The sequence below is a fragment of the Rhinolophus hipposideros genome (assembly GCF_964194185.1).
Source record: "Rhinolophus hipposideros genome assembly, chromosome: 4".
In the NCBI taxonomy this organism is placed as follows: Eukaryota; Metazoa; Chordata; class Mammalia; order Chiroptera; family Rhinolophidae; genus Rhinolophus; species Rhinolophus hipposideros.
Window position 1 is genome coordinate 80,606,741 of NC_138050.1, and position 27,979 is coordinate 80,634,719.

Consider the following 27,979-nt stretch of genomic DNA (forward strand, 5'->3'; position numbering starts at 1 on the left):
TGAGAATTCAATGAGACCTTGGCTTATGAAGCGCTCAGCACATAACAGACTCAAAACATGGTGAAGGCAGTTTGCACCACAAAAATTAGATCATACTTTAATATACCAACCCATCCTTATTTTAAGAAGAATTCAGTGCGCTGAACGACACATTCCAGAATTTTGAAAGAACAAGTGTTTGTCCAGTAGTTCTAATCTAACAATTACTCATTGCGTTTTCCAATAATTCAGAACCTTACTCATTAGCAAGTTATTTGAGGTGTGATCCATTTTATGTAATGAGGTTGTGATTCATAGGAACTAAATTGAGACGTGTTTCCCACTTGAGTTATCAAAAGTCAACACCAACAGGAGTAATTACTATGTATTTAACAGCCACACCTTGCCTTCTACAAAAACTTGGTTTTTTTTCCTCTTCCTTGCCTCTTTCCATATTTCTTAACACAGTTAAATAAAATCATTACCACCTTAAATAACCTGAGATGTACATCAGGTGAGAATATCTGGGATTTAATCCTGGAGCCATCTTACTCTATATATTTCTTCTGACAAATCACTATTCAGTCCCCTAATTTTTAAAGGGAAAGAAATATTTGCTCTATCTTCTTCACAGTACACAAATAATATGTGAAAATATTTGACTTCTCTTAAAAAAACAAACAAAAAAAAGACTGCACACTATAGTTGAGGCTACTGCTTCTTCCAGCCATGTAGCCCTGTGCACTGACTGGCCATCCTGTTGAAATGAAAACTAAGGAGTGACAGGGCCCAAGGAATCTTGGGCAAGATGCTTCCTGTGAAGTTATAATTACTCTCCCAAGCACATTAAGGGCAGAGCAGCATGCTGAAAACATGCTTTGCACAAACACTGCTGCCAAACCTGTCCTACCACCTAGCCTCCAGAAAAGCCCTTGATACGAAGTGTTTTAAAGGGCATATTTTGTGGAAGAAAATATCTATCAACTAAATCTACAAGCAATCAGTGCCAAGTTCACAAGTTTCAAAAGTTATTTATTTTCCTATGAACATATTAATTTAATTAACAAATGGAATTATCGTCATACCCTTTACTCTTTTGTTTATGGTTTCATTTTAATCCCCTTGCTGGATGAGATTTCCCCACCAATATAAGCACCACCATTCTCTAGAGCTGCACCTCTCAGTTCCAATTCTGACCACATAATCCACATGATTTAAGTCCCAAACATTCTGGGAATGTCTCAAAGACTACTTATACCAGACGGGTTATCAGCAAAACACCCATTAAAGCAAGTCAGCAGGCACTCGTTCAAATTTTTCAATTCCTTTTGAGCAACCATTTTAAAGACAGCTAGAATCCCAAAGCACTCTCTGCCACATTTTTGTACGAATCACAGTGCAAAACCACAGTGCCCGTTTGAGCCTGTTTTAAAAAAGAGATGGTTGCCGACTAAAACTAGGGGATGAGCTGGGCTGGGAGTTGATTCCAAATTGTTACCTACTAATTTGACTGATCAGCTACTAGATCATGATATTTAAGATACATACATAACATTCATCATCATGCCAATCATTTCGACATAAGTAATACAAAAAACAAAATAAACAAATAAAAAACAAGGAATATTTACCATCAAAAGCCACTGTGGAACACAGGATCTACATCATGAAACAATTCACAAAATATGGGTCTGTCTTAATTTTCCACTCAAAGAGATAACTGAGTGTTCACCTTCGAATGAAAGATGCATTGTTTCAACTGCAAGAAGCCCAAGGCCAGCACATATGAAGGAGAGGCCATGCTTTTCAGTCTGTCTTTAAAACTGTCAAGGAATTAAAAAACACTGCTTTCTCCTTTCTTCCATTAAACTTCATTGTTGAAGCAACCATTATATAATAGTATAACTCCACAAAATAGGACCAGTTTTTATAATGAATTCCATAAGATGCCTATATCATTATTTATGATGCAATAACTGACAGATTGCCTTGGTCACACATGCCAAAAACTTACAAGTGCAAGGATTATGGTACACAGTCAAAAACATTAACTAAAAACTAAACATAATATAAATAGAACAAATGCCTACCTCCTAGCTCTTTGCCAGAGTAAAATTATTGAAAAAGTTATTCATGATGTTAGAGAAGCCAGTTCTTCCTACAGAATGGGCTAAAAAAATAAAAAGCAAAAGAGAAAGTTGGAATCAGAAAAGTTGAGACGGAAGTCCAGGCTCTTTCCTTGTTCCTTGTGTCATAAAGTTTCCTAACTTTCCCAGGCCTCAGTTTCCCAGATGATGACAACCAACACTTACTCTCTTTTCTTGTGCACAATCTCCCTTAATCTTCACAACAACCCTATGTGGTAGGTGCTTTTACCCCATTTAAACATGAAGAAGCTGAGTTACGGTACAGTTGCATTTAAGTTGAGAACTTAGGTCAATGAGTAGCTCCCAACATAACAAGAATTGAGCATCAAATGACAGTGTCTGTGAAAGCGCTGAGTGAACTCTACAATATAATTAGCAACCTACTTCCATATGCTTCTGGCCAAGTCTACACGGCATACGCTCAAGGGCAGGACTGTCTTACCCAACTTCTCATTTCCTGAAACGACTTACACATACTGATCATTTATGTTAAATCTAATTACTCTTCCTATGAATATTTTCACTACAAATATTTAAGCAAGGAAAAACAAGACAAAAATGAAGACAAAACTGATGATTAAGTTTTAGGTGTCTGAGGACGGGAGAATTGGTTGTGTTTTGGAGGAAGAACCTGCCTCAATTCCTAAACTCACCTATTATAAGTAGCCTTCTACTGCATAGGAATGACTGCATATCCTGGTTTTGTCCATAGATCAAGAACAAAAACATACACGAGTCCATGAAAACATGTCACTCTAGTGATACACCTTTTTGAAAGGAAATATTTTTGAATGAAACCTTCAAAGCTAGGAACTTGTCACTATTGTTGATTTGCTACAGGAAAATGTTTCCAGACTAAAGAATAGGCTAGAACTTAACTTTCCACTTAATAGTGTGTCTTAACCAAAGATACTAAGAAAGTACTCATTTATTCATCCTTTCCAAAATCATGGAATGACAACAGCTAAGCACGTACCTGGCATGGTGCTTGGCACGAGGAATATAAAACATCAGATGTAGCAATTCTTAAAAATTCCTCTTTGAAAGTCTAACCCTGTTTTGAAATATGTGGTTAAAATGGTATTTTAAGCCGAGGCATCTCTCAAAAACGTGGTTAACCCTCTGAATTACAGCATGTTCCTGGTCAACCCATACTGTGTATTCAGCAAACAACATTGCTTTTAGTGGCGAAGTTCTCAAGTGCCTCCTAATACTGGACATTGTGCTATATAACATCCAACAGTATATCAGGACCATTTTTGCCAATACTAATATCACTTGATAGCAAAACCAAAGCCAATTCACAGTCTTCCGAGATAGTGGTAATCAGAATTGCACAGTTCACTGAATGATAAATGTAATCTAAAAGCCTCCTAGCGGTCAAAAATCGAAATAGTTTCCCTGCCCCGCTGTCCCACTTCAGCCCTTTGTCTCAGTGTCTAGTGTAAATTACAGCTCCCACTTCACCTTCTCTTGGGAAAGACCCACAAGTCTTCACGCAGCCAGGAAGGAAAAACAAAGCCAGCAAAATGTGAATCTCTCACTTATGTCTCTGGGTAATTAAAAGCCAATTGTCTTTATAAACGCTCCAAATTCTTCCTCAGTCATCATTAGGCTAAATGTCAGGTACAATCAGATTTTGGGGACCCGAAAAAGATGAGTTTAAACACAATTTCTGATCCAGGAGACGTGGCCACTGCCTTATGCCATTACCAATTTTTAGCTTCCAGTCTCAAATTATTTTTGCTCAACCACAATTATTAATAAGCTAGAAATAAAAAACAACTGTAAAGAACGAAATAAAACCAAGGCAAGAAAGGAAGATTTGCTCCAGGATTATAATTTACATGCCACGTTTCACCTAGATATGAAATCCAGGACAACCTAAGCCCTAGTTAAGTTCACTAAAAACACACACAAAAATGTGCTCAAGTTTTACAGCTCTCCTTGTTCTGTTAACAATCACAGAAACTACAGCAAACGGGTAGCATATAAAGTATAAAGTACATTTCGTCTATAAATACAGGTTCACACTCCAGTTTACGCTGTTGCAGGCAACAGGGAAAATATTCCCAGGGAAAAGACTACTGAAGGTCTAGTCTATGCATAAATTATTATTTTTTTCTAGATCAAGAAGTTTTTAAATAACTAGCACACAAGGCACATACAGATATGACCATCCATTATCAGTACATGTTAAGTATAGTTCAAATGCTTAATATAATCATAGGTTCTCAAGAATCAAGAGACGTCATTGTTTTTTGCAGAAATGTCTCACACACATCAGCAAGTCTCAACAATTACCTGCTTATCTCCTGTGGATTACTATGAGAGTCATCGCTGTGGGAAACATTCATTTTCAGAAATAGTGTGTCTTATTATAGGTGAGAGTCACTACTTATTTTATATGAAATTCAAATTGATAGTTACACCTTGGTACCTAAGATATACTTTACTCTCCAGTATAAGTTTGATATTAAGGGATGGGGTTGACGTGACCTGTAACACAGAAGTTCTATAAATGATTCTTGATGGATTCCTACTACAGGCTAACAATGTAATTCTTCTGGTACCTACTCATCAACCTCCCTTCCAATCAGCAATAAATTTCTAGGAATTCTCTATTCCCCGGTATCAAAAAGAAATAAAAGCAGACGTCCATACAAAAACCTGAATATGAATGTGCATAGCAGCATTACTCACATGAACCATAAATATGAAAACAACCCAAACGTTCATCCACTGATGAATAAATTGAATATGGTATAATGACACAATGGAATATCATTCAGTCATAAAATGGAATGAAGTACTCGTATATGCTACAACATGGATAAATCTTGAAAACATGAGGCTACGTGAAAGAAGTCAGACACAAAACACCACCTATTATATGATTCCATTTATTTGAAATGCCCAGAATAGGCAAACCCACAGAAACAGATAGGAGATTAGTGATTGCCAGAGTTTAGGATAAGGGAGGAATGGGAAGTGAATGATCATGGGTACAGGGTTTCTCTGGGGCTGAGGAAAATGTTCTGGAACTAGGCAGTGGTGATGGTTGCACAACTCTGTAAATACTCTAAAAAGCACTGTTTTTGTACACTTTAAAGAAGTGAATTGTACAGTATGGGAATTATATCTCAATAAATATGTTCTTAAAAACAACTCAATGAATTGTACACTTAGAAAATTGTGTATTTCATTCAAATTCAATCAAGATGTGTTTTTAAAAGATAGTTATTTACAAAAGGCTTGTGATGCCATCTCATACCCCATACACAGAAAGTCAATGTAAGTTATTAATTTCTGTACTCAAAGTGCCTACCTCCCTCAAAAACTTATATATAATTTTATAGGAATAGGTCTAAATGTGGAAAATGGAATTTCCAGCCCTCCTACCTCACACACAGAAATGCTTTAATATTAAATTAGCGTATTTCCTTTTATATATTTGCAGCTATTTTCTGTTTTTAAATGTGCCGTCTTTATATCTGAACAATTCCACAACTCTAAGTTTTTTAAAGTGCATTCATGGCCTTTTTTCATAATTCACTTTACTTAAATGTTTTCAAAGCAGAAAACACACTTAAGGTGTAAGAAAGTGGGCCACAGTGAACGGGCTTATGGCACCTCCACATTAACTTCTGCTTCAAATGAATTATAATCGCAACAACAGCATGGTTAAGAAATCAGTTTTACTAAAATGACTTACAGTTACAAAGTTTCTCCTAGATTCCTTCCAGGGCCTTAATCGGCACCAACAAATTTTCCAGTTTATTTAGCTCAAAAGTAGACATACTGATGGCTCTACATCGTACATAATTATTAGTTTAAAATATCCTTGACTGAGTAATAATTTTACTTCTCTTTACTGAACTCATTTGCCTCAAGGTTATAAAAGTTGATCACTGAAATTAATTTTTTTAACACTATTCCGGTATATTGAGACATAAAAACATAGATGTGCATGTTCCCTGTTAGGATAACAGAGAGAGGACGCTGCCCATATTAATGAATGAGTTATTTTCCCCAAATATTGGCGACCTTCAGAACTCACCTTCAGAAAGTCTGCTAGACCATCCTCAAGCACTGTTGATGGCTCCCGCTGCCCCTCCATTGCACCTTCTACTCACGTCAACCCATGACGTTCACATCACTATATGGCAAATGCCTATTCTCATTCAGGGCTCCCCTACTGGCCTAAATTCCTAAAGGAGATATCACAGCTTACAGGCTGTCTCCAACCAGCAGGTATGGTTTGTCTGGTCCACACAGTATGTTGGAGTTGGGAAATATAAAACAAAGGTCTGGAGGGCTAGCTTCTCTTTAAAAAAGAAATGGTCTGGCAACAGTGGGTACAACTGGCTGCCCCTGAGGAAATGTCTGGCTGCTCTGAAGAGAACGCTTTCTCTATATAGTGACAGACCCCACCCATCTGACTGGCATTGACAGCCATAGTTTGAAACGATGTCATTTCTTTTTTGTATCCTCAAGGCCTAGCACAATTCCTGTCCTTAAGAAGGAGTCTACTTGTTGACTCCGAGTTTAGTGTGTAGAAGAATCACCTGCTTGTGAAACGATGCAGGTCCCAGTCCTTTCTCTAAGAGATCCTGATTCAAAGGGCCTGGATTGACATCTGAAGTCCACATTTTCCTGAAGCGCCCCCTTTCTGTGTCTGGCTACGAATTGTCTCTCACAAACACTGTTCTAGTGTTACGTATGTAGGGCTCTTAGGAGTCTTTATTTCCTTGTAAGAAAAACAATTTGTACTAAATAATCACATCTCACAGCTCTAAATACTTTGGTTCTTCATTGAAAGCCTAAGGAAACCAAGCAGAAATCAGTTCCTGTTTGCTACCACCTGCTGGCACAGTTGTGCTATTGCAGAGGTATAAACTGCAGCCCTGGGACTACTGTCTAGAACCAGGTACATCAAAAAATACAGCAAAACAGCTTAAAAACACAACATCAAGTTATATTTGGAGAAAAGAAAATAGAAATATGTTACAGTTTTATCTGTCAATTATACCTCAATAAATCTGTTTTGTTTTAAGTAATATAATACCACCAGTCTGTCACCTGATTAATTCTACAAGAGCTTCTGATGTGTTCCTACAAAACTGGCTTTGTAACACACAAATAGATCTTGAGACTTTCTGTGGAAAAATTTTCAAATCAACATATAGAATCGGTTTAAGGGTAGATTTGGGACCCACTACATGGAACAACTTTCTCTTCTACCATAATGAAATGTCCCAAAATGGAATGATCTGCATTTTTGGAAAACGTAAACTCCTGATATAGAAAATGGCCAAAGGCCATACATATGTAATTCACCTTGACTGAGTGAGATTTATAAGATTTCTCTCAATACTCTGGATGATTTCGCTCTCATCCCACAGAGCCCGGGTACTCATGAATCTGGGTCCTATGAAACTCATAAATTTAGGTTATACATGGAAGCTGCTCACCAACTCTAGAACTTCAGTTTAGAGGGAGATACTATGGGCAGAGAGCCAATCATAACACACTGAAGATCTTTGCCTGTTTAGGCAAAACCGAGAAGGATCCGTGGCAGAGTACAGTTGGGTGTGACAGGCTATGTGGGAGGCACGAGAATATGGGTTAATCTGGAAGGCTTCGCAGAGATGATTACTTCACCCTCCTCGAAACTGAAGCTTGATCTGCCAACCACTCCCTCCTTCAAATTCTTCTTCATCTCACCTACCTGGTGCTCTTCCTTCACCTTCTAAACTTTGTCAATTTAAGTAGAAACTCTAAGCAGGTAGTCCTGAACTTACAACCGTGGTCCTTCCCAGGAGGCAACCCTCCAGCCTCTCATTTACAGCTCCCACTCAAGCATTCCTCTTGAACACCCTTAGGTCACCACAAAGCCAGCATGTAAAAGAGGCCTCACCCTCTCACCCAAGACTGAACTGCCACACCTCCGTTCTTGAAATCATGATACTAACAATCTCCCAAAGCATCGGAGTGAACCTTCCTTATCCCTCCAAATCCATGTAATTCTCTCCCTCTCCATCCAGTGCTATATTTCTCTTCTAGCAGATGTAACACGTCCATAATCTTCTCCTGATTTCTCTGCCTCAATCTCCTCCTGTTCTACTCTGCATTTTGATGCCTGCCCACCATTCCTTAAAAAATCAAAAAGGATTTGTCACAAAAAAACCCATTTCTCAAAATTGTCCAAAGATCCATTTGGCCTGTAGAGAAAGGCCTTCCCACCTACCTTTAAGCCTTCCACCCTTGGATTGTCACACATGAACCCTTGATTGACCATAAACACAAGAACTCAATATCCTCCAATGCCCTTCATCCCTCCATCTAATAACTCAAGCTATACCTCTCCCTTGTCTTTCCCAAGCACCACAACCCCCTAAATTCCTTCTCCCTCCACATCTTTTATGGCACTGATTTTCTGAGCCACTAATTCAGTAATTATCACCATTCTGCCTTAGGTCATCATTATTTGCTCATTTTCTCCTCTGTTCTAGGTTGAAACTTTATTGAGAACCTCCGTTGAGGGTTTACACATCGTCCCCTGTCCTCCCCCACTGTGTAACACGCAAAACAAGTATTTGTGAGTAATTTAAAAAATATGTTATATCACTTCTCCTTAAGACAAAGGATTAAAAGAAAAGAAAAATTGTGACTTGAGGTATACAGAGAAGGTTTAATTCAGAAACAGAGACTCAAAGAGCATAGCTCAGGAAAAAGATTTTGACCCTCTGAAAAAAAAAAAGGTGTGACAAGGTAGAGAAAGACCAAGAAGCTGCCTGACATCGCAGAAGATAGCCTGGAAAGTAGGAGAAGCAGAGAAAGCAAACAAGCCTCCCTGCCTCTCAAACCGTAATTCAGAAACAAGAGTCCTTGATCACACAGATGGTGCCTTTGCTGTGGAAAAGCACTCTGGGAGCTTCTGGCAGCACATGAGAGGCCTAACGTCTTCAGGGGAAACGGAAAAGCCGAAAATCAGCCTTGACTATTTTCCTCCTCTAACAGAGAATAATGACAGTTATCATATATCCTGGAACAGAGAATAGAGTCAGAGCACAGACAAGCTGGAGGAAAAAGAAAAGAGATTCAGTGAAGGTAGGGGGGAGGATTGGGAGAGCCACATGAAATAATTATCACCCCAGCCTGAAGCAGAGACAGATGGCAGCCACGGACAATGGAGACCTACACAGGAGAGATGAAATTTTGATGAATTCCTTAATGGCCACACAATGAAAGCCCATATTCCAGAAACAGGCTAATAATAGAACAAATGTCACCGTTACATAAAAAGACTTAAAATTGCCTCCATTATTTACTCCTCTATATTTGTACATTTTTCAAACTGTGTTTAATAAGTGCTTTCACGGATGAGAATGATAGTTCATGCCATGAATACTAACGGTACTGTCTTGAAACTTAAGTGGATGCTCCAGGACACTGTATTAATTGAATTACCACAAAAGGCCTGATGATACAGCCGCCACACACTTGACCCAAAATAATAGCTCTAGTCATGAATTAGGGAGAACGGTACATGCCACTTTCTGGCATCTCAACGTGAGAAATCAAGTAAAGTTATAGCTTCTATAACAAAAAACTCTGAATCCTCAAAAGGAGTAGACTGATTTGCACAAGAATATGTACAGTGCCTCACTAACTCTAGCTTGTCTAAGCAAGGGAAGATGCTTCTGAATTGCTTCACTTTTGCCTAAAAGGTCATCTTTCACTCCCTGAAGCCAAAATAAGACTGAAGGTCACTCGTGTTATCTGCCTTCTATAAAAGCCTGAGGAAATAAGTTAAATCTCCTAGAGAGAGGTTATTCTCCAGGAAGACAGCATAGCCATTTGATGACTGGTGTGATGTGAAGCTCCAGGTTGAAAGAGCTAAAACTCGACGGCCCAGAAGGAACATGAGTAGCTGTATGCATACACGCAGGGTCCCAAAGCAACTGAAAGAGAATTTATGGACTAGGAGCCATCCTGGGGGCAGGGGTAGATGATAAGCTCTTACGTAGGAGACAATGAGTGCACAAACAACCTTGAAACTACCTGGGGCCTGTTGGTTTGTGACCCACTGCCCAGAAGTATGGGCTAGGCAACCTGTAGCTAGTGCAGATCAAGGATACCTGAGCAGACTGTCAACAGGCAGGTATTCCCAGGTAGATGTGGGAGGACAACAGAGCAAGTCCGAAGACATTGTCAAGAAAGTATCTTAGCATTAGACTGTGTAGACTACACCAAACAGGGGAAGGAAGCAGAGACAGGGGTAGCTGGTAAGAAAGAAGAACGTAAAGGGTTTTCACTAAGCAGGTTTACTTGAAGCTGCAAGGTAGGAGATTGGGCAAGCTACTGAGTAAGATATTGAGATTTCATAAAGCAAAAGTGAGGCCCTCCCAAGAAACAACTATACCCAGGATTAGGACATCAAGGAAAGTGGCTGGAGTAGAAGTGGAAGTCACGGATTGGGAGATGAGAGAACTTGAATACGGTCTCCACTGTATTCACCCAGGAGGATGGCGGGGTGAGGGGGGGAGTAAGTCATGAGACAGGTGCTCATGACTTCTTGGAATAAAGAGGAGCAAATCAGAGGTCAGCATAATAATAAGGAGAGATCTGGGATGGTTTAACCAAACTGTATAATGAGGATATAGGGTGTGGGAAAGACAGCCAATGGGACTGGGAAAGACTATAAGAGAAAAAGAGGACTAGGTTTTTCTTACAACAAAGAGGTAAAGGAAAAGGTTAGGAAAGGGGTAAAAGTCAGGTGTTCACCAAAATTTGTTCCAGAGGGCAGAGTGGAAAGATCTGGGAGGAAGCATGGGCACTCGGCCAGAAAGTCAAGTGTTGAGAACCATGACCAAAACTGTTCCATCTTAGGTAGTAACAAAGGCTGACAGGAAGGACACGAGGTTAGCGGGCTGCAAGGATGACCTTGAAATTATATTAAACATTATCATATTACATTTAAAAGTTAACTATCTTGTGACACTAAGTAAGGCCAAGACCATATAAATCCTGCATTTTTTTCTTATTATAAACACCTTTCTGCATTCTGAAACTAAACTGAACAAACATCCTCTACTCTACCCACACCCAGGAGATTGACGAGATGGATAATACTTCAAACATTAGGTCATTGGTCTACAAATAGTGTTATATTTTGGCTATATTCACGTTACCTGAAGCAGAACTATTTCTTTTAAGCTTTTTAAATTAAAAACTCTCTTCAGTCACAATTCGGCTTAGGAAAACCTGCCAGTTTTGCTTAAAGAGTATACTCCAAATGGACATAACAAAACTTTTCATTTACTAAAATTAAATTTCCAGTATGAACTATAATTTAAAATATATATACATAAACAAATACAATGTAAAGATGAGCCCTTACATATTCTCTGAAAACTTCCTTGAAGCATTATCAGAAAAAGTAGAAATTATTATTCAGCCTTTGGAAACAATTATTCATCCATCCACTCAACAAAATCAATGTACTTGATGCCTTTGGTTAGTGTTGTGTTAAAGCAATATGGTAAACAAAATAACTTATAAACCTAATTTTATGGAAAACCACATCTTAAGCCAGGCAATGGGCAAACTAGGGCCTATGGGACAAACCCAGGCCTAACACAATAAAGTTGTATTCATTTATATTTTATAAATAAATCCTTATTTATTTTATAAATAAAGTTTTATTGGAACACAGATGCCAATCAATTGCAATGAGATTTCTCACTACAATGGGCAGAGAGTTGAGTAGTCCTAATAGAGATCCATGGTCCACAAAGCTTCAAATATTTATTATCTGGCCCCTTGTAGAAAAAGTTTGCCAACTGTTGTCACTGACAAATTTTCAAGTGTTTTCATTCACTCATTCAAATACATTAGTGTCAAATGCTGGGATAGATACAAATATACACAGCATGCCCTGGAGGATCTTACAAATACAGGAGAAAGCACACAATAAAATATGGGCTTGGGCTTCTGGCAACAGGCCCAGATAGGTGACCTGGGCCAGAGAAGACCCCAGCCTGGCCTACAGCTCCTGTTCCTCAAAAGGAGCACCTCAGAGGCCTCCCAGATCTTTGGTGGGAAAAGTTTTCTCTGTCCCACACTAATCAAAGTGAGAGGGGTGAGGACTCTCCCCACTGAGAAAATGGACTGTGTTTGGAATCACTGTATCCTGAAAAACACCTACCGTTCATGGAAATGTCAACAGGCTAGAAATTCTACCTGATTCCTGAGCATTGCGTTCTGTACCCAGGAAGGAGGTCTTGTGTGGAATGAAGCTCTTCCCCCCCGAGCCTAGACTTCTGAGTGTGCAGCCAGGCAGGAGAAGGTGTACCTTTCTAGGGCGACCCTCTTGAAGACTGGCACTTTAAGAACAGATGTGAAGCGGGCTGCCTCCTCTTGGCCTAAGTGATGTGATCTTGCATTGAACTCCAAAGATGAAGCTCAAACTCACAGGAGGAGAAAGGTCAGAGAATTAGAAAAACAGATCTCAGATTTCCCTACAGAAGGACCAAACACTGAAACAAAGGCAAATATAAATGCATGTGAAGTGTGCCGTTCTGGAATTTCCTTAAATATGTGGAATAAATTTCAAGAATTCCATGAAAAACATTCCAAGCATAAAACTCCAACCTCACGATGGAGGGTGCTGGAGGAAGAGAAACTCTCCAGAGAAGATCAACTGAAGAATGAAGGGACATCTTATAGGAAATAATGTTTAAATAAAACCCAGTGGAAGGAATGTATTCAACATTTGAATCAGGAACAGGTTTGAAGAAAAATGTTTAAAATGGACAAATCAGCCCTTCAATAGCATAGACCAGGCTGTGTACGACTGGAAGATGGAGAAAACTGAGTAACTCGGCCACCAGTGAGCTACCAGAGAGCTTGGTGTAAAAGTTGTCAAAGCTACTGCCCGCTGCAACTTTGTAAAAGACAAAAGGGATGCTGAAAATTTAACGGTTGTTTGAGAAAATAAACTTGTATGGCGGTTTGAAGCAAAGAATAGATAGGAAACAAAAACAATATGAGATCTCTGTAACTTGGCTGGTATTCTTCAATATATTTGTCAGCTCCAACTCCTCAATTTACTGAAAAGATTTTTCCTGCTTGGGTTAAATGTATTGGGAAATTGACAGAAGTAGAAAAAATGTGGGAGCTAATTATCAAATTTTTTCAATCTTTTCCTAAGGAGTTTAACCAAATGAAATGAATGAAATGGAGCTTTTTTGTTATTTGTATTATACAAGAAATCTAAGCATACTATAGAAAATATAAGAAGTGCTACATAGAAATATGTACTAAATGCTGTGGAATAACTCTGCTTGGAGAGAAAGAAAAAGTTTGAGAGAAAAAATATTTATTGAAGGTAGCCAGGTAGAGGAAGGGAGCAGGGTGTAAAACAAAGTTATCTTCACTCCAGTCGTTGCTTTCCTTTTCCAAAGTTCTCAGTGTACTCTAATAAAATAAGGAGTTCAGTAAATATTTGTTAAATGAATAGTGCCCTCTGGTGGCCAAGAAGCACTATCCCTCACTAAGGTTTTCTCCCAAATTACAGGCATACCTCGGAGTGATTGCGGGTTCAGTTCCAGACCTCTGCAATAAAGCGAATATTGCAATAAAGCAAGTCAAACAATTGTTTTGGTTTCCCAGTGCATAACATATACAGTTATATTTACACTTTGCTGTAGTCTACTAAGTATGCAAAAGCATTAGGTCTAAAAAAGCAATATTAATATATATATTAATATATATAATTACTTAATTTAAAAGTATTTTATTGTTAAATAATGCTAACCATCCTCTAAACCTCCAGTGAGTTGTGAACACTTTGCTGGTAGAGAGTCTTACCTTCAATTTGTAAAAAGCATAATACCTGTAAAATGCAATATAGCTAAGTACAACAAAATGAGGTATGCTTATACTCAAATTGTACTTTGTGTTCTAGAACTTTCTCAAGTCCTTCTCCTTTAAAACTTACCTATCCTTTATTCCAGCCACTTAAAGAGTCAGATCAGACATGACAATTTCTAACAAAACAGATTCTAATACAGTCAAATTTTAGCCCTCTTTCATAACTGGTAGTCACCTCATAATCAATCCAAAATGGGGATCATGTAGGCACAACCTGTAGGGTGCCCTCAATCCCCATAGGAAGACTGATTTCACATGCACTTCTCCCAAATGTTTCTCCAGTTCTTTCACTGTAAGGATCTGTTTTCAGACATTGTTCCCACAAACTTTACCTAGACCATTCTGTCATAATGAAAACCCCTCCCACAAAGTCGAGTTCAATATATTTTATGCCTTACAGGGGGTAAAGACAAAGGTAAGAGGGAAATCTTGATTTGATGGGGCCTCATTTCCCAGTAAATTGGTATAACTAAGTAGCTAAGTCTTCCCTATTTATCACCTCCTATTTCATATACACAATTACTGATGATGAAATTACTTTGTATATGGAGACCCACAAAATGGAAGCCGTGCAGTAGCCTGAATCTAAACCTAAGTTAGCCTTCATTTACAGGAAACACCTGTCAAAGAACCTAACATACACCAATCAGAATTCTACAACTGAGCTTTAGCAAGCTCGCCTTACCCTAGAAAACAGGACCTGCTTAGCCTTATAAGGAAATCCCCAAACTCCTAGCCAATCACGGCCTGTTTCCATGTTGCTACTTCAAATACTCTATAGCACTGACTCTGTCCCCAACCCCTCCGGAACATTGCTCCACTGCTTGTGAGGTGCAGCCCTCTCCCATCCCACGGACTGTATGCCCTTGAATAAAGAACATCAAACTCACCACTTACCTGATTTTTTCCTTTTTATTTTTTTTGTCATTCAACAGCTCACAGCCACTTCATCTATAGCCAAGCCATTAAAAGCTTCTTCCATCTTCTCTCATTCTTAAATGTTTGGCTCTGTACAACGCCATCACAGGCCTCAGGGAGCTATGCATTCAAAGGGAAGCCTGAAAGCATGGCTTGCATTTCAATGTATTCTTCATGAGCCATTTGGTACAAACCATGAACAGCTGAGCACTGAATTAGTTTCCATAGGACAAACCCAAGTATATATTCCACAGGCTCCACTGCTTCCTCTCCTTGACAAGGCCTGGAAGCCACCCAGGACAGGCAGATGAGATTAAAATAAACTGCCAGGCTTTCATCTTTTAATTGGTTTCTTTCCTTGGCATTCTTTTGGAAGACAATAGTGTGGGATGAGGCTTTAGTTTCCTTCCACTTCACACAAACACGAGTCAACTCCAGCCAGAAGGGGGAAAGAACACTCAATAACAGCCTTGCAGCTTCATTCCCAGTGGCCAGTAGGGTTCACAAACCCGGGTTACTCCAAGTTCATGTCCATCTTTTACAGGATGTTTACTAAGTCTACGCAAAATGAAATAAAGGCAAATTCCATGGAAAATCTAAACCAAAGCACACTCAGAGGCAAAACATTTTCTCATTATCTAAAAAATTCTGGAAGATTACCTGAAGGACAAAGAACTGGGAAGTTATAGAAAACATGCTCAAATTTTCCAATATCGCTGGCTTTACACAATAATTTACAAATAGCTGAAGATAGGTGGAATTTACCAGATTCAGTCTAAGAAATCCCGTCACAGAAAATTAAACCTTGAAGATTACATCATAGCTGACATCTAAAGCTCTTTGTAACCTGTAAATCGCTAATACACGAACGAGATGAGAAAATGAAGGTTCTGCAGTGAAAGAGACAAAGAAAAGTAAAATGGTGAGTGAAGAATGGACAGTAATACAGTAACAAGCCCAAGCTTTGGATCACACACATCTGCTGTTCAGTTCAGGCTCTGCCACTCTAGTTATGCCATAGAATTTCAGTCTCTATTTTTTTCTCTTATGGAATCAAATTTTAACAAGAAGTTTACCCAACTTCTAGGTCCTTCCCCCAAGACTTTCTACCTTCCACGGTAAAAAAAAAAAAAAAAAAAAAAAAAAAAAAAAAAAAAAAAACACTTTAAAAAGAAAAAAATATACTAAGAAATTTCAAAATGACAAGGTTTGGATAAATGGAAAATAATCTTTTCTGCTACTCTACACTGCCAATGCATACATTTAAAAATACTGCCATGGGTTTAAAAGTAATAGAGAAGAGTGGCACAGCTAAACAGGAATCTGTTGAGAAAAACAGGAGGGTATGGTTGCATTCAATAAGAATTACAATAATTAATGCTGGGACATAACTTCTACTCTTTGAAGACTTGAAGAACACTGTTAAGCGAATGAAAAAAAATCAAATCACTGGGAGAAATGTTTGCAAAACATAAGTGAAAAGGACTTGCATCTAGAATATAGAAGTCTAGAAAACAAACAACCCAATTTTAAAAAATGGGCAAATAATCTGAACAAACACTTCATCAAAGAAGATACATGGATGGCAAGTAAGCATACAAAAAAGGTGTTCAACGTCATTAGTGTAAATAAAGAGGAAGACTCAGGTAGTCTGTCGGACCTCTGACAGCTTTCAAGTCTCCAGGGCTCCCCTTTCTTCTTTGTCCCATACCGACAACCCAATTATAAAGCCCACCTGCACCATCAGTCCCCTTGGCACCGACGGAAATTTCAGACCATACAAACCTGGCTGACAAAGGAGCCCCTTCAAGCTCCATCCTTTCACCACAATAAAAATCCCAAACTACCAACACCTTCCTCACCATGTTTCACTCCAGACAAAACTCAAGCCCTTCCCCTTGGTGAATCCTTTTGCTATTTATTACGTGAGTAATACAATTTATTTCACATTCATTGGTACCCGCATGTCTTTTGTCCTGACATCCATAAATTCCTGGGGGAGGGGAGAGCTACGGCCTAGTGTCCAATAGAAGATGCTGCAGGCTCAAATAAAATAGTCAGTCATCAGGAAAATGCAAATTAAACCAGTAGGACGTACTACTGCACACCTACAAACATACAAGTACTACATTTTAGAATGGCTACAATTTTAAGAATTCACAATAACTAGTGTTGACAAGGTTGTAAAAGAAACAGACACTCCTACATTACTGGTAGGAATGCAAAACGGTGCGGCCAATGTGGAAAACAGTTTGTCAATTTCTGTTAAAGTTAAACATACACTTACAATAAGACCCATCAATCAACTCCTCAAGCATGTATTCAAGTGAAATAGAAAGTGAAATAGAAAGCTTGTCATGAATGTTCATAGTGGCTCATAATTGCCAAAAACTAGAAATAACTCGAATGTCTTTCAAATCGGAATCAATAAACTGTGGTATATCCATTCTAGGAATACTACTCAGCTACAAGAAAGAATGAAAAGATAAAAACGACATCAGTGAGTCTCAAATGCATTACGCTAAGTGAAAGAAGCCATACTCTAATGGCTATAAATAGTATGATTCCATGTATATAACATTCTCAAAATGCTAAAACCAGCAGCACCTACAAAGAAGGAAAACAGATCAGTGGTTACCAGGGACAGGGGGTGAGGAGCAAAGGGTCGACTACAACAAGGTGCATAAGGAATTTGGCGGGAGTGATGACACTGCTGTATCTTGATTAAAGTGGCAGTCACACAACTGTATGCATCTGTTACAACTCAGTACGCGAAAAAGGGTGAATTTCACTGAAAGTTATACCTCAATAAAAAAAGGTAAGAGGCATAAATGTGAAACAGCTATTAGAAATGTTGCCATTATCTCAGCTGATGTTAAGAAGTTTAAGACAGTGACTCTTGAACTGTACTGGGAATGAGGAATCGCCGGGACCATCTGCTCATACTTCAGGCGGGAGCTGGGAATTTGCAGCTCTAACAAGCATTCTAGATTATTTTGATGCTGGTAGTTCAATGACTACACTTGGAGAGTATTTCACAGCATTATTCTGGCAAGAGCTGGCACAAATACCCTTCTGCCATTTCCTCATCTGAATAAGCTTTGCTCTTTTCCAAGGCTCAGCAACTCTAGCTGCTCTGGGCAGAATCCGGTCTGCTACAAAGACAAAACAACTGTGAACAGAAACTCTATCACTGGAGGGAGTGGGCATAATAAACATGATCAAGTACCAGCTGCTGAGTAAGGTCTTTTCCAAACTTCCAATTCTAGCACAACTACGAATTTTGGAAAATCATCTAGTTAGTGTCCTGAACAGTTTTACCAAGCAAGAAAGACAAGGAAGAAATTAAACTCATAGATGAACATGACAGATTAATATGACAACAAAGGTTAATCATGGAACATCTAAACCACTGTGCTAAAGGCAAATTTCAAACAGGAAAAAATAATTATCCATTTACTAACACTCTGCAGTAATAGGGTATTCCCTTATACCTAGAGTAGAAAATTTATTTTTAAAGGAAACTATGTAAACTGATGGGAGTAGAGCAGATCTAATAAAGGGGGTTTGGGGTGAGATGCGGTGAGAGGCGGTGACACAAGATTCTGCAAATCTGAAAAGCCATCTATTCTGCAAATCTCATCCCCATCTCCCAAAAGTCATCATGAAGAGCTCTGCTCTGTGGAACCCCGTTAGAAAGCATTCCTCAAAAACACAAGGTTGCAGGAATAAATGCACAGCCTTTTATTTGGACACACAAGCAATCTAGCTAATTTCTACTACAAGATTTTCAGCAAACTCAGTATATTTGCCTGAACTTTGTTACAAACTTAACTCTTATTCTGTATGTTTGGTTTCTTCATGAATATATCCCAAATACCTAGAAAAGACATTGGCTCATAGTAGGTACTCAAATATTTATTGAATGAAATGTCTAAACATAAAGTAGCTTATAAACATAAATCAACACAAAACATATCCCAAGTGTATTCAAAATGTAATATAATGATAAGAATTAAATGACAGTGGTTAACGCTCCCAGAGAATAACTGCAATTTTAAAAAAAACTGAAAAAAAAAAACTAAGTAAATGAATCTTTAATTAATCAAAAGCATTAGAGCAGATTTTTTAGAGAAGACTTTTCATGGTCTATATCCTCTAACAATCATGCCACCATTCCAATACGCCTGTCTTTACTGGTGCTTAATGTATATATTATTAGCTATGTCACTTCTGAATTAGTCAGCCATGAAAAACAAATCCAGGACAAAAAAATACTGGGGCTCCATCTATACACAAAGAAGGTCTTCAAAGACTTTTCTTAAAAAGTAAGATAAGTTGTTCTTACATACCTTGGGCACAAAAATAAAAGTTGTACTACCAGGATTTGATCCAAAGGAAAAATCTCATAGTTTTCATATTAAAAGCTTCAACTTAAATCCAAGTTATAGTTTTACACATTTAATAGTTTGTAAGAAAGCCTTAAGTGCAATCATCGAAGAATCGAAGAATCGTCACCTTATTACAAAAAAGTACCACCCCTGAATAGTTGTTTTTGTTTTAGAAACAATGGGGGAAGGTTGTCCTCAACTTATTTACCTAGCACCCCTCTTAGTGGCTAAAAGCTTTAATAATGCAATGCCTTCTCATCTTTGTTAGCTAGTGAAACAAGGTTTGAGTTTCACATTCAATTGGTAGCTGCTGTGGAATGCATTAAATAAGGAATGTTTTATCCATAGCAGAACAAACCTAATCTTCAGGTGTGGATTGATACAAAGCAAGGGACATTCATAGAATTCAAAAGAGAATCAACACCTAACAAATTCCTGCTCCCCCGCCCTGGTGTTACATTACCTGCTACATTGCTTCCAGGTACACTTCCCCCTACAGTCAGAGATGCTGAGAAGGTATTCATAGTAAAGGAAAGAAGCCAGTTTGGAATGCTTGATTTCTTTGTGTATAATTGCCCTGAAAAATGCAAGCCCTGAAAAATCTGTTTTTGTTAACTATAATTACATTAATAATCATAGAGACTAATGAGTAGCGACAGTCACTATTTTACCAAATACATCAAATTTTCAGTCTGGAGAAAGCCATATTTAAAAATTAACATGCTCTACTTGAGAGCATAATTTTATTCATCATTCCACCAACATTTACTAATCATCTAGTATGCTCCAGGCAGGAAGCTAAGGATACTTTCACAGGAATGTGACTACATCTAACAATGCATACATATTTATCTATCAGTCACTTGATATTGTATATGAAGTCTTTCACAAATGTGTGCACTTTTAGGGAAAACTTTGTAAATTTTCCCACGTATCTTAATTATTACTTTGTTTCTTCTAAGAAGAACTCTGTAAATGACAACACATCCCTGTGTGTGGACGCGCATGTGAAGAGAAATTTACAAATGGGGAGGCCAATTTATAAAATAATTCTTTCATTTTATGAGTTACAAGCATCATGTCTCATTGACCACCTTATTCAACTAAGTTAATAACTCACTCTTTGTCTCTTTAAAGAACAGCATTCCAGCAGTGAAGGGCTGGGTAACATTTAGATAGAGTGTGCTCTCAGAGCAGTCAGTCACACATCATTTCAGAATTTGCTTCTTGCAACAGAGATGTCTTAGGATTTGCCTTGTTGGTTCAAACTCCCACCAATACCACAGACAAGAAAATTTCTGCCAAAAGAGCATGTTTAGTTTATTTGTGGAACTAAAAGAAAATGCTAAGATTAGGATGGGAGAAAAAGGTGTAGCAATCTGAAAAAAAAAAAATGAAGCCCAATTTCTTATTTAAATATCATTTTATGAAAATATTTGTTTTACAGTCAAGGATCCTAGCTTAAATTTGGTTTACAAAAGACTATAACTAAAAGAAAATACAGGGTAAAAATACACTTGAACATTCTTCTGTGTAATTTAAATGGAAGATAAAATTATAAATAACAGGAGTAGGGAGTTGAAATTGACTCTGAAACCATATACTCACTACAAACTATTTGCTGTTGCTGGCAGATTTAATCCAGTAATTTCATTAAATTATTCCTTGTATTTTCTTTACAACTAAATCTCTATTTTTAAAGGACTAGATACGACTTATTCCACTACTCTAATCGGAATATGTTATCCAGATGTTGAAACTAAATGGATCATTTCCTCTGAGCAGGTCTTCTCTGCCTTTCAAAAAGTAGGCTAAATGAGAAAAACAACATATCTGGTTTGCAATGCCATCACATTTCAGTGTAGATTGTGTATACCCTAACTCTCAAGTACAGTTTGGGGAAAGCCAGCATATTAGGAATAAACTAATTGAGTCCTCCCACTCAGTTGCATTCTTCCGTTGTATTTCACTCTGCTTTGAGCGTGCCAGAGTACACATACACAGAAGCACTCTGACCTCTGCTGCCAGAGATTGGAACTTTTTTCACAAGTGTTTTTTACTGCTGTTCCATTTTTCACAATTACATGTGTGAATTTCACAGCATCCATAGCAGCGTTTCTCAAAGTGTAATCCACAGTAATTTCCATGATGGTCCACAGATACCAGACCTCTGCACCTTACATCCTCATGAAGCAGAAAAACAGGGAAGGTAAGACCAAAGGGTGATGCCGTCAGTTCATCCCTCTTTGCCAGCCAGGTGACAGTTCTTCTGGATACTTTATCCCCTAGTCCTCCATGACTCATGGTGATCTTAGCACAAGTGTGTCTGAGAAGACAAATTTTTTCTCTGAAGTTACTAACATTCACATAAACATCGGGGTTCAGATGGAGAAGAGAGAAGAACGAATATCAGGTGAACAACCTATAATGTCTGCCGTAGGTATGTACGTCATATCAAAAAAAAAAAAAGTGAATTCACCTGGGTCGCTATCTGAAGGAAAAATAAAGTTAGATCCATAGTTCATACCTTAAATGTAATTTAATTCCAGAGAAATCAATGATTTTAAAGCATACAAAGTGAATCTACAAATAACCTAAAGAAATTGGGAGAATTTTTATACTCTAGGAATGAAAAAGGTTTCTATGACACAAAATCCCAGGAACCATAAAAGGAAATTCCCCTTAAACATATTAAGAGGTGATCAATCTCACTTAATCAGACAACTACAAAATCAAAACCACTAGATACCACCATCATGTTTTTGATTACCCAAGAATAAGAATAGGGGTAATAGATCCTCTCCTACATGTGTGGCAACCCTCTAGAAAAGAAACCCAACAATTCAGCACTAGGAACCATCCTACAATTATAACTACATGCATGTGAAATGACCTATGCCCAATGTTACTTACTGAAGCATTTTTGCTTATACTTACAAATATCAGAACAAACTTAAATATCTATCAAAAGAAGACAGGTTAGATTAATTCCAGTTCATCCATTCAATGAAGTACAATAACTACAAATAGTGATTTTCCAACTTAAAAAAAAAAAAAACACAAAACTTTTTAAAGCCCTTTATGTGCCAATATAAGGGTCATCAAATTATACTATTAAGTACCAAAACCAAAGAACAAAATAGTGTATATATTAAATTTTCATTTGTGCTTTTAAAAATTAAACAAAAAATGAAATATGCAGACTACCCAAAGCATTCAGATTCCTCAGAAGCCGTGTGACTATCTGTTTTAGTTACAATGTACAGTTAACCTGCACTTTCCCACCAAGGTGTGCCAGCTCAAGGTGATGCAGGGCTTTCGTGGAGGTAAGCAAGGCAGCAGGCTGGCTGTGGAACTGAACTCCAAAGCTGAGTTGATATATTTTACTCTTTGGCAAAGAGCCTAAGCAGGGTAGGGTCCAAAATATCTACCGTAAATTTAACCCACTATAGATGCATTTTTTAAAAAAATTTCATTAAGAATTAAATGTTGATGGTGAATTGGCTCTCATTTATTTGTTGATCAAATATTTCCAGCATTATCTGGTATTAGAACAACAATGACACTTGATAACTTCCTTGGGGTTAGAAGGAACAAGAATTTTTATTTAATTCGCTGGCTTAGGTGAGGGGGGCACACTGGGAAGCAGGAAAGTATTTTATTTCTCAGGGGCAGAAACTAAAAGCAATAGGAACAAGCCACAGTAGCTATTTTGCAATTTTCCTTTAATGTAAGGACATCAGGATGAGTTCAGAAAGCTACGAAACCTCAGCCCCCTACTTCAGCCTACCTTTCTAATTCCCATCCTAATTCAGTCAGTGTCTTCCCATTTAATCACACTTCCCGTCTATTAAGAAAAGAGGATCAAAGGCGGGAGAGGGGGATATACATACCATACTTCCCTACTTGTCCTGGACAAAGTTCTTAAGGCCTTCCCTTGTTCTAAGGGCCTATAAGGGGTAAACCTAGGAAGGCAAGTCTGTAGTGTACACAAGTTGCAATCCCCCTGGAGACCTGAGAAAACGAGGCAGACCTGGGAGGGAAACCTTGCACCAGAGATGTGCTCTACACTCTTGGCACTGGGACCCCTGTTTCCACTAGCTCACGGGCCTATCCCATATCCTGAAATCTTTCCCAGGGAGCCATGTGAAGTCTTTTCTACATGCAGGGTACAATAAAAGGTGCTATCGGGAAAGAACACCAGAAATAAAGAGAAAAGTCAGTCCTGTTTTCATGTAGCTCATAACCACTTTGGGATCAAAAGCTGTAAATGTATACACGCCAGCCTACACAAGCAGAGCTGGACCATAGAGCAGCTTTCACAAACTGAAAAACTCAGTGCATAAGTGCAATGGGGATAGAATGGCAAGTGGCCTGTGACAGATGAGGCCAGTGCAATGTTTTTCTTGATCTGATTCCTCTCTATCGTGCAATCTCTCCTCGCCTTATCATCCAGACTTCCTGAAAGAGAATTCTATCCTGCTGATCCTTACCTCTGCATCTCCAATTTACTTCTCAGTGAATTCCAAACTGTCTTCCACCTTCACTCTGAAATGCGCTAAGCCACGGGTGTACTCCAAAGTTGCGGATTAGAGATTTTTCAGTCATTTTGCTGAGCTTCAATCTGATACTGTGTATTTCACCATTTAAGTATTTGTAGGTCACAAACCCACAGACCTTTTTAGAAATCTGATGAATGCTATGGACCTTCACCCCAGTATAATCACACACACACACACACACACACACACACACACACACACACACAGTAGAGAGTTCAGAAACACACACACACACATATGCGTGCCCACAGTAGAGAGTTCAGAAACCCCCTGAAATTTAGTAATCCTGGACCAACTGAATCAGTAGATCCCAAGTGAAGAACTGCTGCCCACTGGCTTGGTTTCTGTTACAACTTTCCCTTACTCTCTTACATTTCGAATCTCCTTCCTGGATTGCTCTTCCTAGCTCTACCGCTTAAACATGGTTGTTCCTCAGGGTTGTGAATACAGGTCAACGCTCTCTCGAAACATCCCTCCCTGCTTAACCACTCTCATGATGTCAGTCATCATCAGCATGCTTAGAAGTCCTAAATCCATATCTCCAGCCCAAACCACACTTCCAAGATTCACACATGCAGAACTACCACTCGGTGGGTAACTCCACTTTGGTTACCAACATACTCAAGATGACCAAAATTAAATTCATCATCCCGCCTCACTTCCCTACCACTCACTTAATTTGGCTGTCTTTATAATCTCTCTTCCTCAATTAGTACTGCCAACAAAATTTCTAGGACAAGTACCTCCTGTACATGTTTCCCCGAAAATAAGACCTAGCCGGACAATCAGCTCTAATCTGTCTTTTGGGGCAAAAACTAATATAAGACCAGGCATAATATAATGTAATATCATATAATATCGGGTCTTATATTAATTTTTGCTCCAAAAGACGCATTAGAGCTGATGGTCCAGCTAGGTCTTCTTTTGGGGGAAACGTGGTATCAGACCAACTCTCCCACAGATAAAAACTATAAATGCAGTACTTACAGATATAGAAAAACAGGTTTCTGACAGCACTGGAGAGCAAATAAAAGCAGGCAGTTACTGGAGGTGAGCTGACATGTGGAAGAATGAACTGCATGGATGAGTTTCCAGTTTTTTTAAGGTTTATAGCCTGAGGACACACCTCAGTCTGTGCCACACACGTGGCTCACTCTCTGCTAAACAAAAAAACAAACAAAAAACAGCCTCACTGGCTCAGAACTAGAGGGCAGAGTCCCGAACAGTCAGTCAGTGGAAAATGAGAAATTCCAGGCAAGAGAGCAAGAGAGAATGAAGTATAAAACTTCTTCCAAATCTCAGATGGCCACTGAGTCGCAGATGTGCAGGCAGACTCCAAGCATTCTGCTGAAGGGAAAAAGCTGAACTGAGATTTAAGCTGCTGCCATGATAGGAAAAACAGAATTGGCACTTTGAGTCCAGCGAAATTAAGTGTCTGCTTTAACCAAACAAACAAGAAAACAAAAATACCTTTTTTTGCAAAAATGTAACAAAATTGAGAGCTCCTACAACATGTCATTTATAATGTCCAGGATAGGATCCAAATTACTTGAGATAAAAGAAGCAGGAAACGGGTTCCTTCCCAAGGAAAAGGACAATCAAGGGAGTCACCAAAGTTCTAATTAGCAAGCAAGCATTTTAAAGCAGCTATCATTCCAATTCTCAGGTATAGAAAGGAGAAAAGGTTCACAATAACAATGAAAGGAACTCTCAGCAGAGAAATATAAACTATGACAATGACAACAGAAATACTAAATGAAAATTCAGCAACTGAAAAATAAAGTATCTGAAATAAAAACTCTACTAGATGGGATTAACCACAAAATGGGACAAAAGAGTCAGTGAACTCGTTCAAGATATTGGTGATGTACTGAAGACAGAGCAATATAAAAATTATTCAATCTGAAGAACAGAAAGATGAAAAATTGAAAAAAATGAATTTTAGGGACCTGTGGGACATTAAAATGTCTAACACAATTGGGCAACAACTGTAATTGATGTCACAGAAGGAGAGAGAGGACTGACCTTCAGCGCGGTCAGCACCACCATGTTTTCTTGGGCAGGCATTGCTGGGCTATCAGCCCCGGGCCACACAACCACGATGGAGCCAAGTTCAAAATATGGCAACTTTTGAAAGATATTACCAGGTGACTCAAGTCAATTAAAACCACCCGGAAAATCCCCAAGGCTATAAAAATGCTAACAGCAGCAACATACTCCCAAGCTGAGAAGGAGCTGAAACCAGCTCAAGTGTATGGAAGAGCATCTTTGGCTCTGTACGAAAATGCTGCTGTTAAGGTGCCTGACGACAAGAAGAAACATCCTCAGATGGAGGACTTTGCGAGCTATCCATTCTTGGATTGCTAAACAGATGAACAACAGCCAGGAAAGAAGTTAAGATTGTTGGGATTGGTGATAAAATTAGGGCTATAGTTCATAGGACTCATTCTGACCAGTATCATTAAAGGAAGTGGGAAGAAAACCCCCTACTTTTGGAGATGCATCAATCACTGTCCTAGAATTATTAAATTCTGGATATGAATTTGATGAAGGACCTAGCATCTGTAATCGATTCAGATCTGTCACCTCTTCTGAGACAGAAAGAAAGCCCACCTTTTCCCTTAATAGCAATGCAAGTGCTGAGATCAGCATGAGTATCTACGATGATATTGATGCTGACGTGCTGCAGAATTACCAAGAATACAATCTGGCCAACATCATCTGCTATTCTCTAAAGGAATCCCAAATGCCAGGATGACAGCCACAGACAACGCTGGCAGGAATGCTTATGAGATGACTGACAAATGGACTTTGACTTTCAGTCACACCCGCCATGCTGTCATCACAAAAGAGTTGATTGAAATCATCTGGGGCACTGCAGCTCTGAATTAATGAATCAAGTTCCCTGCTCAAATAAGGGGAAAAGAAGGAGAATTCAGCCAGCAGGATTACTGCTATCCTGGCAGGAAGAAATTTTTGGTCCATTGTTTAAATTACTAAAGACATCAAGATATTTGTAAATTATCTTACAGTAACTTACAATAATGGGGGGGAAAGAAGAGGAGAGAGATAGAGAATATGGAAGAAAAAGATTTTTGATAAAATATCGGCCAAAATTTCCTCAAAAATTGGGAAATGCATTTAGCAATTCAAGAAGATAAGCAAACACTAGGAAATCTAGAAAATCACCAGAGGAAAATGACACGTTGCATACAGAAGTGCACTGATTTGAATTACAAGCTCTTCTCATGAGAGACAACGGAAGGAAGCCAGAGAAGAGTGCAACATACCTTTCAAGTGCAGAAAGAAGAAAGCAGTCCACTCAGTTCACGATACTCCGCAGGTGCCAGCATCCCATGTTAAAAACCTGGGAGTGAGCAGGACCTCTTCCTCACACAAACATTCCAGAGCTACTGATTCTCGGTACGTTAGATCTCTCTACGAGTATTTATACCACCACATCTATCCCAACAGAAAGTAGCTGGAGACCTTATATCTCTCCTACATTACAGCAACAGCTGCTTGACGATTCTCTCTGCCCCAGGCTGGCCTGTAAGCACTTCATCCCAGGCTCTAAAAATACTGATCACGTCACCGTCTTGCAAAAGTCACTAAATGACTCCCTGTGGCACTTAAAATAAAATCCAAGGTCTTTAGAACAGCATTCATTCTCAGACTTTTGGGTCTCAGGACTCAACTCTTAAAAATTATTGAAGGCCCCAAAGAGCTTTTGCTTATGTATGTAGCTTTATCTAGCACTATTTACTGTTTTAGAAATTTAAAGTGAGAAATTTTTCAAACACAAGAATCCACAAATCTATACTCCATTAAACATGAGAGCAATGACGTCATCACACATCATCTAGCCTCTGGAAAATTCTTAGCATACTCTGGAGAGAATTAGGATGAAAAAGCCAAATAAAATCTTAATATTGTTTTGCACGTATAGACTCCCCTCCACACACACACAAAAGCGTCTCAGGGACCTACAGATCTCAGAAACCACCCGGAAAACTGCTGCTTGACAGGGTCTGCACTGGTG

At 38.7% G+C, this 27,979-nt stretch overlaps 1 protein-coding gene and 1 pseudogene across 10 annotated transcripts in view; one reads left to right on the forward strand and one right to left on the reverse strand.

Annotated features, from left to right (window-relative positions):
- LMO7 (LIM domain 7) overlaps window positions 1-27,979 on the reverse strand; it is a 190,489-nt gene that overhangs the window by 133,249 nt on the left and 29,261 nt on the right. The window lies entirely within an intron of this gene.
- Window positions 25,985-26,829, forward strand: LOC308496625 (ATP synthase subunit gamma, mitochondrial-like; annotated as a pseudogene). Its single transcript has one exon. The product of its transcript is annotated as an ATP synthase subunit gamma, mitochondrial-like (transcript).